Genomic DNA, 12,000 nt, shown 5'->3' with positions numbered 1-12,000 from the left:
AAACTTGACAGAAAAAGAACGGAGACAAACGAAAAAACTTTGGATTTCACATTTAGAACCTTGCAGATCAAAATAGAAGTTAGAAGCAAAACAGCAAACGAGGCTACAACCGCAATCCAAACATAGGCGCTCAATGGTAAGAAAAGCACCACCTCTTTTAAAAGCGGATCCGGGCCTTTGGCATAGTATTCGTACCCTAACCTTTCGTAGTGCTGTACAGGAGATAAATAAGGGAAAAACGTATGGTGCGTGAAAACCCAGTTGAAGTAAAGCATGGACATCGGGTCTTTGTCACACTTATCAACGGCCCTTAAATACCGACTGGAAGTCGAGAACGGTTTCAGTTTAAAAGACGCATTCCTTTGGAGAATGATACTCTCGAGTACGTTAATGCTAGGGAATTCGCAAAAATAGGGAGATTCGCATCTAAGTTTTATCAAATTCCCCTTTAAAGGAAGGTTTCGTACGGGTTTGAATTCAGGGTCGTTTTGATGGTAGGTCGTACAGTTAAGACAAGTCACTTCCCCACACCTTCCAAGCAGCACTTGTTGGTGGCAAACGGTGACATTGAAGACATCACAGTAACTCAGTGGGGAGAGCTTCATGAACCTCCTGTATATCGAATGAGGTTCGACAGTGCTGTGTACGCTCGAGCCTGCACAAAATACGTGGATGTGTAGATGATATGTTCTGATTTTCCTCAGAATGATTTCCATCCACACGGGTTGTCTGCACACGACAAGCAGTACAGCGTGGAGCTCCGTGCTTGGGACTTTACAAATCGGCTCGTTGCACAGGCCGTCTTTGTGCGCAAATGTTCTCAAAGAAATCGGTGTTGTCTTCAAGAATTCTGCGAAGAGCCAAGTCTCCTCTTCTCCAAACTCAGGCGGCAGTCCAACGTGCAGGTCAGTCGTCTTGGTCACTTCAAGCACGTGTTCCACAAATCCTGGGGAGCGCAGGATGTCTTTCCAGTAGGGGCACATCTCAGATCCTGAGAGTAGACCTTGCGGCAGCAGTGCGAGGATTAGTATCTTGACGAATGTCATTGTCGTTCGAAGAATGGTAGTAAAAATGCTGCTGCTTCTTTAGCAGCCTCCTTAGACTAATATAATGACAATTTGGTGACCCTGTGTTTAAAAGGCGCTCTTTGTTTCGGAACCAAATCAAGCTAGCTAGAGTTGAATAGAGAGGCGCTAAGAACCGTAAAGTGACGTCTCACTTCTAAAGGACTAAAGGTGTGCCTAACCGTTCTGCACATTTCCTCAAATTCGCAATAGTTTTTGCCAGAATCTATGGTAATTTGCATCTGTTCAGCAGACCTTCGCCATCTCATCTAATGAAGGCCACTTGTGAATAACAACGTAATGCAGAAGGAGGCCATCGTTCCTTCACAATCCATACTCGGCGGACAAAATCAGGAGGCGAAAATGACCCCACCCTTTTTGTAAACTGCGGTCATCGGGTACGAGCTGACGCCCACGGCAAGCACATTAGTGTTTAGATCGACGATTGAAGATCAGCAAATTATAAAAAGTTCTTTTGACTGAGCGCCTTTTTTCAGAGCGCAGATGTTTGGCGCCCGTTTTCGGGTTGAGCGGCGTCAACGTGGTATGGGCGTCGGCGTCGGCGTCGGTGTAACCGCGCGCATTGCATTATGGGACCGTCACAGTTTCCCCGATAAATATAGCGGGAAAATGCTTGCTAAATTCCCCCTGTTATACTCAGCAGAAACATTTTCGCTCCATTTTCCGCTAAATCTAGTGCGAAAAGTTTCGCTTAAATTTGCGCTAAATTTGGCTTGAAATTTAGCGAAAATTTTCCGCTGAATGGGAGGGGAGGAAGAGAAAAGGAGGGAAGGTTACGGAAGGGGAGGAGGGGCATTCCCTTCCCTTCCTACCCTCCCCTCCTCCTCCTCAAGAGCTGCGCTCTAATTTCGCGTAACAGAGAATTGTAAACGTCTTCCCTTTTTTAATTAAAAAAAGACGCAGAGAAACCCAAGTCTTCGAGTTCGAGCAAGAGAACGGTGCACTGGGAACCACGGTGGGCGAAGCACTTCACCGACACATCAAACATTGGAGCCTTCTCGAAGGAGGTGGATCCGAGGGTACCGCATATAGGACGATTTATTTATGAAACTCTCGCGCCATTGACAAAACAAATGATGCAAATATATAGGAACATGCTATCGGTTCTAGCAGCATAGTTTTATCATAATTTATTTTGGTGTGTCCTTCAGCCCCTTCTTACTCAAAACATAATTTCAGCCTCGCAATCCCTGAGCGACTTTCTGTAATTTAGAGCGATTGGATTTCCCGATTGCTCTACATGAGAGGTGTCGCTCCAGAATTCTTAGAGACATATACCTCTCTCCATGGACAAATACCTCTCTCCACTGCGATCATGCGAAGCTCGGTTCGGTATGGTCAAAAACTATTGCACTTGAAATAAACAAATTATTATTTCTGTATAAAGTCATCGAGCACAGTGGAACTGAGGTAGAGTTCGTAAAGTAATAATGAGAAAATGCATAACAAGAGGTTTACTAATCAACTTCTAGTGCATTTCAAATAAAAAGGTGACAGTCCTCGAACCCACCAAAGCTGTCGCTAGAAGCGGAGCAACAAAGATCTCGACTGCGCTATTCATTGGACAGGTAAGGCTGTCCAATATTCCATCATTCGAAAAAAAAATTGTATGGCAAATTCCTGGGCAATTATGTTGGATGTGTGAAACGTAGTTGCATCACTATGTCACATCATGTGCCATTATTTTTCCCACTAAATGTACTGTGAAAACTGAACTGCTCTTGAGGTCACGTGTTGTCAATTTTACGGCTAAATATAGCGGGGAAACTCTTACGTCATGTGACGTCACAGGCTACGGCTCCATGAAATGCGAAATCACGAAATGCGGCTCACGAAATCGGGAACAACTTGCCAAAAGACGTTTCACTTTGAAAACAAATCACCGGAAGGCTTTGTGAAGGAGGAGACGGCACATTTTTATGCCGTTTTGTAAACATCGCGTGGCCTTTAGATAGAGAGATGCTGTCTAGTAGACTCGCGATGATTGACTATCGGAGGTCGATGCGGTGGCTGACATTTCTTCCCGCTGGTATTTACACCGCTTTTTGTTTTCCCGTGTAAAGCGACAGTCTCTTACAAAGAAATGGACGTTTACTAACTCCAGGTGCAAGCACTGCGTTCGCACACAAACCAGACTCACGTCAAGTGGAGCGTTTGGTCATGCTCCGCGTGGAGCGCAGCGCCACCCCATCGTCGTGACATCAAGCCGCGAGTTGGCCAAGCGTTTTGGGATATCAGACTCGTCAAAGCTCAAACTTGGTAGAAAATTGCGGCGAGCCATAATTTAGTTGCGTTAATTCTAAGAACAGCTAAGTAGTTGTTTGACGTAAGGCAACGACGTTTCTACTTGAAATATGACAGCTAAGGAGCATATTTCAAACCTTCAATCGAATTTTTTAATGAAACTGCTAAACATCACTTTCTACTCCTAACCTGACATGGTCGATAGCTTTCTTTCCCACGACTCTCTAAGAACCTGAAGCGTCTACTTTCCCGCGATGCACTGATGGGACCCAGTTGCTGGTGTCTACGTATGGTCATGGATGAAGGTGAAGAGACGATGAATAATGAACTGAAATAACAGATTAATCGGCGAATCCGTTGTGTAAAGAGAAGAAAGAATGAGCGCCGAGAAAGCAGCAGCGTGCTTGGAAGGCAGCAACTGCGAGCGTCGTAGTGACAGCTGACTCGAGCGAGAGCGACGAGAGTGAAGGAGTCGTCTCGGCTCCTCGCCTACTTCGCTCGGTCTTTGGAACATTCGATCTAGAAAGTTCAGGGAAGAACTAGGGTGAGACTGACTAGGCAAGGTCATTCTGGCCCCCTCGTCGTCTTGCAATCGGGGTGAGAATAAACACGAATATTCTAGATGCACGGAGAAGCGTCCTTTGTCGGTCATGTACTTGGCATTGCTTCCCTATTTAAAACTGCATTGCACCGATGTAACCTAAAAAAGCTAACACAAAGCGAAAATGGGTGAGGGAACGCGTGCCTGTACCCTCCACTGTATTGTCAAAAAAAGTTGTCGCCGAGTATAGTCGACCTATTCTTGGTCATTCCTTTCTAGGAGCATTTTTCCGAAACACCCGAAGAGTCCATGTCTTTTCGCATTGTCACAGTCACACAAAGGGTCCGGATAATTGCTAAGCAGAAGCGTCGCCAGTTGAGGAATGGCACGAGCTTCATAAATCGTGCACTTTCCCAAGAAACGGCGGCCATATCTGCTTGTAGGCTTATTCCCGAATAAACTTCCCAAGGGAAGGCAGCGAGGCATACCGTGAGCGGTACCTGCTTTGTTTCAGGACGCACGAAACGTTCTTGGGCTTTGACGAGGCATTTGGAATTAACTCTTTATTCCGGTCGTCTGTTGTTCACAATGCTTGAAGCGTACGGTTTGACCTCGCTTGACGAAAGTACAAGGCTCAGGATCTGTTTGTCCTGTCCTCTCAGGTTTTAATTTATGTTTAACTCACTGGTGATGTGCCCGTCACCTTGTAGCCTATGAGCCATTCATCCCTAAGCTGACGCACTGTAAGCTTAGGGATGAACGGTGGAAGCTACGTATTTGTTGGAGCAGTCACACGTCTATTCCTCGCCACGTGACCACGCTTTCGTTCCTACCCACGCGCAGAGAAAGGGACGGGGCACGTGATTAAAAGTAGGTGCTTGATTGGTTCTGGTTAGCTTGCAGCTCCCACAGCACTGTCAGCTTAGGGATGAACGAAGTATAGTATCGGTCGTGATGACGCCACGCTGTGAACCTGTCGTGCCTGGAGTTCGTAAGCCTTTGCCTTCCAGCAATGCCTACAGGCAAGTTTTTCTCCTTTGCCTTTTCCGCCCTCCTTTGTGCGTCTGTCCAGTTCTTCGTACAAGGCTTTGCGCTCAGGTGGCCGTCGATTATTTCCTCTGTTGCTCTTTTTCAACATTTCAACACTAAATAATTTTGGTCTTCTTTCTTAAAGCTTGCAAACGATTTTTCTAAATTAGGGAAAAGTAATTTCAAAATTAATGAGTATTTTCCTCGAAATTACTGCCTGAAAGTAATTAATTACATTAATAAATCAGTAGCCTAGAGAAGTAATTCATTACATTACTCATTACTCCAAAAGTAATTTTTTTACTGTAATTCCATTACAGTAATGACATTACTACCATCTCTGATACGGAGGGCTTCCATCTAGGTGCTGTCAGTGTTCGGCTTGGGCTCGTGTCCAATCAGCGCGTCTAAGGTCGGGCTCGGGCCACAGAGCCAAGTTAGCGCGATCCGACTCTGATGACGTTTCATAGAGGGAGAGGAGACCATGCGGAGGCCTTTCGTCTAGGCGTTGTTGGCGGACAACGCTGCCGGCGTATCTACCCCACCTTTCGGGAGCGGAAAAATTGGCTAAGAAATTTGTGTGTCCCTACGTTTCATCGCGTTTTGAATAAGAAAATCGGCGTCACGTGATTGTAATTTTCCGATTTTTAGGATGCTTAGTCCCCGTACAATCAGTTATGGCCAAGAACCGACGATCGCGAAATCCTTTTTAGTGCCCCTTTAAAGGGATACTTAACCGAAATTCGAATTTCGGAAAATAAGGCTCCAGAAGCGTTAAACAGGATGCTACGAATGGATGCTGATACATCGAGATGTGAAACAAAACGCTTTTTATTTGCTTGTCTTTTTTTTATTGTTTTTTTTTTAAAGGGCGCGCTAAGGCGAGGATTGTGATGTCATGATCCTCGTAGAACAGATGGGAATGAGGGGAGGCGGCCTAACTTTTCTCCTCCTCGCTTCGGTTCACCAGCTTGACGGGGCGAAGCGAGGAAAAGAGGGATTGAGAATCGTGACGTCACACATCTCATCGGCCCCGTCGGCCCTGCTCAATCGCGTATTTCTTTTCCAAAAATATTGCGATCTGTTAGAAATGTCGAGATATGAGTGGCGTTTTAGGGTACGACCAGCGCCCCGCCTATCGCTTCAACCCTCTTTTCTGAGTTGGAAAATCCGGTTCAGTATTCCTTTAAGCTCTCGGCGACCTCAGATGTTCGTGTTTCCTAAAGGCCACCACGAAACACATAACTTTAGGAATGTCGCACCGGTTTGCTGACATCAAAGATAGGCAGTGATTCGCGCTTCAAGACCACGGACGCTTAGGATAATCTACCCGTGTACCGCATCAGATACAACTAACCGAGACCCATGTATTTCGTAACGCAACTTCGCAAGAAGTGTTGAAACATCAGTTGGTAATGTTTTTATTTTTTTATATATTTTTAGATATGCTTTCCAGGAACATTCTCATTACTCAAGACATCGGCGGCGTCAAGTATGCAATGGCGTACAGGGTTGAGCATGTCCGCCGAGCCCTCAGCTATACGCTTGAAGATGGCGATAATGTCCTGGCGTCGCACGTAAAATGCGGCAACAACTGGCTCCAACGGATCATGCAACTTATTCTTCACAGGTAAGATGGAATGGTAGAGGACAAAGCTGACATGAGCGTAGGATGCGTCACACTTTAAATACCGGCGATTTTTTCGCTCAATTCAACATCGCTGCTTCTTGTTGCGCCGTGCCTTGCTTTTGGCGATCTTATTGTTCTCGCCGCGCCATGTATTTCGTACACACTTGGAGACTGTTCGTCGAGAGACTGTGGGAGACGTCTCGGTCTGCCTTGAACAATTAATGGGTAGACCCAAAGCTAGCTGCCCTTGTCTCCACTGCACTCGTTGAACGCGAGAATGCGAGAGCTAAATGTCGGAGTTCTGCGTCTTAGCGCGTTGGACAAGTGCACTGGAAAAAAAGGCAGCGAGCTTTAGAACTACCCACCAATAACTCCAACCAGAGTTCTCACGTCCTGGCGCACTCTCGCCTCCTCTTCCTTTCTCTTTCTCTCTCTCAGTTTCTCGACGCATGTACAAAAACTATTTCGTGTCTCATTTAAGTTCTCTGTGCGTGACTACCACACACACAAACAAAGTGAGCGTTCACTGTGCTTTGTATTACACAGAGGACAGTCAGCCACAAACCTAGCAGAGTTCAGCCGAAGGACACCACTTCTTGAGTTACTGGGCACAGGACCACTGAATCACATGGTACCACCTCGCTTGATGAAGACACACTTTCCTTAATGGGAACAGCTGATGAACCTTAAAGCCAAGTACGTTTACATCACCAGGAAGTCTCTGGACGTCTGCAATTGCTCTTATCATTACTCTAAATTCAGGCCTGTGTACAAGTTTGAAGACGGTACCTTCGACGACTTTTTCGAGCTTTTTGTGACGGACGAGAACGCCCGCGGCGACTTCTTCGACCACTTGAAGTCATGGTACGAGCACAAGGCCGACGCGAATGTTTTTTTGGTAACTTACGAGGAACTTTGGAGACACTTTATTGAGGCTGGCTCACTTCCTCGGCGAACAATACGCGCAGCAGTTAGAGGATGACGATAGGTTGTACAAGATGGTTGTTGAGAAAAGCAGTGTCCCGTTTATGTCCAAGCTCATGGACATGACTGGTGACAGTATGGGTTCCTCAGAGAAAAATGAAAACGACCCTTAGCTGAACGCTCTAAACAAATGTGTGCGCGACGATACTGGCGCGGTAAGCTACACGAATCATGTCCGTAAAGCGACAGTGGGCAATAGGAAGTCGATTTTCAAACCCGAACATCTGGAATGTCTTCGGCTTAGATTCCAAGGGAAACAAGTTGCTATCATTCTCAAAGCTCTGTGAAGTTGTCAAGATTTGGCAGGCATTGTCGAGATATAAGGCCAAAAAATGTTGTTCTGACATTTTTTAGCGTGGTCAGCTTCGAGCTTTGGATATTAATGTAATTCAAACTTGTGATCTAAATAAATATCATTCGTTCATTTTTGAACATAAGTATATGAACTCGCTTTGGCTTTTTATTTGGAGAGAATATGCGAAGTTGCTCCCATATAAAAAGCTTTCCTTGCCGATTTGAATTCTTTGACACGTTTTGTTCTTGAAGGTACCGCAGTGCAGTACGACATAAACATTATGTTGCCACATACAGTTGACAAAAATATTAAACAGTAATTGCGCTTGGACACCCGATTGCACCGACTTGAACCTAGCGTGGCGTTTTCCTTTGAATACCTTGGGGCAACATCCGCTAGAGAAAAAAAAATTATACTTGGCATGGCCACGTAAACCTATATAAAGTGAACGCTCGATTTCATTTTTCATCGTAAACTACATGTGGCAGTGTATGAGGTGAAACAGACAATGTATTTCAGTTAAATTCGAGCACAAGTGCAAAACTATTTTAGTTCACTTTTTTCCGATCGCACCTGTACTTTTGCCATTTTTGCAAAGGCCATTAAAATGAGTTGACCTACAAGTTTGATTACAATATTTATCACAGTCTCTTGGCGGTGGTAAAATCTGCATCCATGTGTCACAAATGGGATCATTCATGGTTCAAGGGAAACTTAGGATATATCATTTGCCTAAAGTATTTTATTATAGAAACATTTATTTAGCTTCAACTACAAGTACTTTCATTATTAACTAAATATGATGATGAAGTATGTTATCAACAGTTGCCTTATTTTTGGCAAGTAGTTATTTAGGCTCAATATATCCATAGTAGGTATCAAGTCTTCAGCTTTGTACAGGGTGTTCCTTAAAACACTGTTCAAATCGCTCCTGCGAAAGAGCATTCATCGCGTCGAAAAAAAACAGGTTCATGTCTTATTGGTTTGCGCCAAAGCAGATACTTACGAAAATCAACAACGATCAATATAGTTAACCTTTTAATTAATTTTGATTGCCTAACTTTTAACTAGCAAATTTGAAGATATAGTTTCAGTGAAAACATTTGTGGGTAAAATCGTAAACCCCTAAATTAGCGCCCTTTGCGAAAATATAAGGTAAGCGAACCATTTGACAACGTTCAGAAAACGGACGCATTTTGAAATTTCAGTTTCCAAACAACAGGCGTCTCTGCCGGCGGTCCTGCTCCAACGTGACCAAGGTGCGCAATTAACGTGCACCGTTAGCAATCCTCGAATGACGGAAGTCAACCCAAATATCAAAGCTTATGTTTTGTCTTATTCGTAGCTTAAACACACAAGCTCGAAAAGAAGCCATATTGCTTCGATTGGACCTTAGCATTATTTCATCTCGAATAACAGCATTCGAAAAAAAATGCAGTAACTTCAATACAGTGATTCAATGTACCCAGGCTATTACAACGAGAAGCTTTACTTGCATGTGTATCAGGCATCCACGCATATTCATTGACTCAGAGTTAGTACACATGAGCCATACCAATTTTAAAATACCCTGTACAAAATAGCTGTCTTATATTACACAACTAGATATATAAAATTTGATTGTTGACGTGCGTAAATGTCCCAAAGCCAAAGTTGCTAGTAAATCAAATTGCTTGCATAAATAACACAATAAAACCACTGCAAAATTATTAACATATCTAAACCTAATACACTGTAGGAGTGGGAAAAAACGTAAAAGTGCAAACATATAAAAAGACGATATGTGAGCATATCTGTGTGTGTGTGTGTGTGTGACTTTCGTTTGACGTGTATTTGTAGTTCGTTTCAACCTCAGGTGGAATTTCTGTAATTATACCTACTTGCCTGCCCGTATAAACCTCTTTTCTTTAGCGTAAGATCTAAGCTAAGGCTTACACAAACAAGACAAGTAACAGAAGAACCATTCATCCGAAGCCCAAAATTGCCTGAAATTTACGAAAGAAAAAATAAATTGTAGCATATGTTTGCGATCTTGATTTTTACCTTCGAAATATCCGCTTTGAGTAACTTTCAAATTATTGCGACGATTGTAGAAAGTGGAATTTTGAAGGATCCTCTCTTCAGAGCAAACAACTTTTGATCTTCAAGAGAAAAAAAAAAAAAAAAAAGATGGGGCTCCAATTTACGCTGCGAAGGTGGGTGGTCAGTGAATCTGTGGTATCCCCTGCAACGATTGCCTACTGCACTGTAAGAAATACCGCCGCCGGTCGCAGCACGCCGCCGCTGGTCGTATTCCCGTTTCTTTTCCCTCTCCTAGTATTCACGCTGCTCCTCGGGAGTCCTCACTATGCCTGGCCTATTCATCACGGTGCTGCAGCAACAAGGAAATCGGTTCCTATACTACGTTTCATCTTACGTTTAGGCGGATGTTACTAGCCATCGGAGCCAATCGGAGGCCCTGTGAGTGCCACGTGACCTTAAAAAGGGGGCGCAGCGACGCGCGGAAAGCATATCACAGGCCACGCCCACAGAACGGGATTGGCCACGATAGCTCGTAGCATCCGCTGCGTCCCGACGTAATGTGAAGCGGGGTATAGGCGGGTTCTTCTTTTACATATGAAAGGCTAGTGACGTCACTCCCCACGTCGCAACCTGCCGTCGCCGCGGCAGCTTGGGCAACGGTTTCTTCACCGGGAACGTATGCGGTGAGCGCTACGTGCTTCCCATTGTTTTCAGGAGCTCTTTATTATTCGTAGGATGCCTTTTTTGTGCTTATTCTTTATTGAAACGAATGTTGTGCTGGGTGTTGTATGCGTGGTGTTTGTACTTTTCGCTTCAATCTTCTGAAGTCTTTATTTTTCGTGCGAACGCCGACACGAAAAAACAAGCAGGGAGAAGGGAAGTGCTTCGCATTGTTCGCAGGCGCCGTTATCATCCATTATGCGGTTTGCACTTCACACGACGGCTTCGAATAACGTCAACCCCTTTCTAAGCTGCTGCAGACGTAATCTTCAACGGAACGCGTGGGAGGGTGTTCCAATTGCTCACACGCACCTTATCATACATCATGTGGTTTCGATGTTTGTTTTGTGGTCTTCTTTATTGAAACGGATACTGAGCTGTATGCTGTATGCCTGATTTTGAAGGAGATGTGCTGTTTTGCCTTCAATTGTTCGCTGGGAGTTTTTTGCTGACAACGTCAACGACACGAAACTTTTCTTGGCTGGTAGAGGTATACAGCCTCGCTGTAAACAATTAGTTCAAAGTCAGCGCTATGCATGTGTCCTGCTGCTTCTCGTCCCTCGTTGTTTGCGCTCTTTTAACCTTTTGAGAATTGCGCACATCACTGCCCATGAGCACAGTCGAGATAGCCCGCTGATTCGACTTTCTAAAAGTTATTCCTCAAAGCCTTTGAAGTGACCCTAAGCGTGGGTATAACACCTGCTAGGTGAAAACCCAATTTTCCAAACTTCGAAATGAAAATATAATATCACCACCGACGTAGGTTACAAGTATGGACAAAGACGAATTTCTACTCTGACAAGCTTTCTCATAGAACCCCCCATTCCCCGCTCCGCGAATATCCACAGCGCGGACAAAGACCCAGCGATAGAATGGTGCGCTGCCGCATAAAAAACCTGCCGCCATTTTCTTCCGAGACAAAAGGTACACGGGAACAAGCGTCGCAGAGGAGGCAAGCAGACAAGATATTAAAAAAAGAAGAAAAAAAAAACAGATCACATGTATATCAAGAATACCAAAAAAAAAACTACACTCACTGCCACCCTAAGGTGGACCAGAGTAAAGGCATCGAGCCAGCTAAACCAATAGGGCCTCATAACAGGGCTGTATCACGTCGTTCTTTAACGAGATTAACCAATTAACTAGAAAGAACAGGTGGTTAAAATCTGTGACTGGGTTAGTCGTTGACGCAACGGAACGTGACAACGCGCTTCTCTTTTTAAGCGACAACATTCGAGCGTAAGCTTGGCTTTGGTTCACGTTAAAGGGAAAACGAACTCCGCTATCCGTTCATTCCTAAAGTGACAGTTCAGTGGAAGCTCAGAGCCAATCAACAGCCACCCTTTCACCACGTGACCCTGCTCTCTGCACGACGGTACGGGAGGGACACTGCACACGTGAGGAAAGAGAGACGTACGGCATGTCCCCGCGAGCAGGTAGCTTCCACCGC

The 12,000-nt window shown here is 44.7% G+C and overlaps 1 pseudogene; it reads left to right on the top strand.

The window, feature by feature from the left end:
* The first annotated feature begins 6,344 nt into the window (after positions 1-6,344).
* On the top strand, positions 6,345-7,800 carry LOC8037233 (annotated as a pseudogene).
* Positions 7,801-12,000: the final 4,200 nt, after the last annotated feature.

Source organism: Ixodes scapularis, unplaced genomic scaffold (assembly GCF_016920785.2).
Source record: "Ixodes scapularis isolate PalLabHiFi unplaced genomic scaffold, ASM1692078v2 PGA_scaffold11__112_contigs__length_91849675, whole genome shotgun sequence".
Classification (NCBI taxonomy): domain Eukaryota; kingdom Metazoa; phylum Arthropoda; class Arachnida; order Ixodida; family Ixodidae; genus Ixodes; species Ixodes scapularis.
This window is presented reverse-complemented; position numbering and strand designations above follow the sequence as displayed.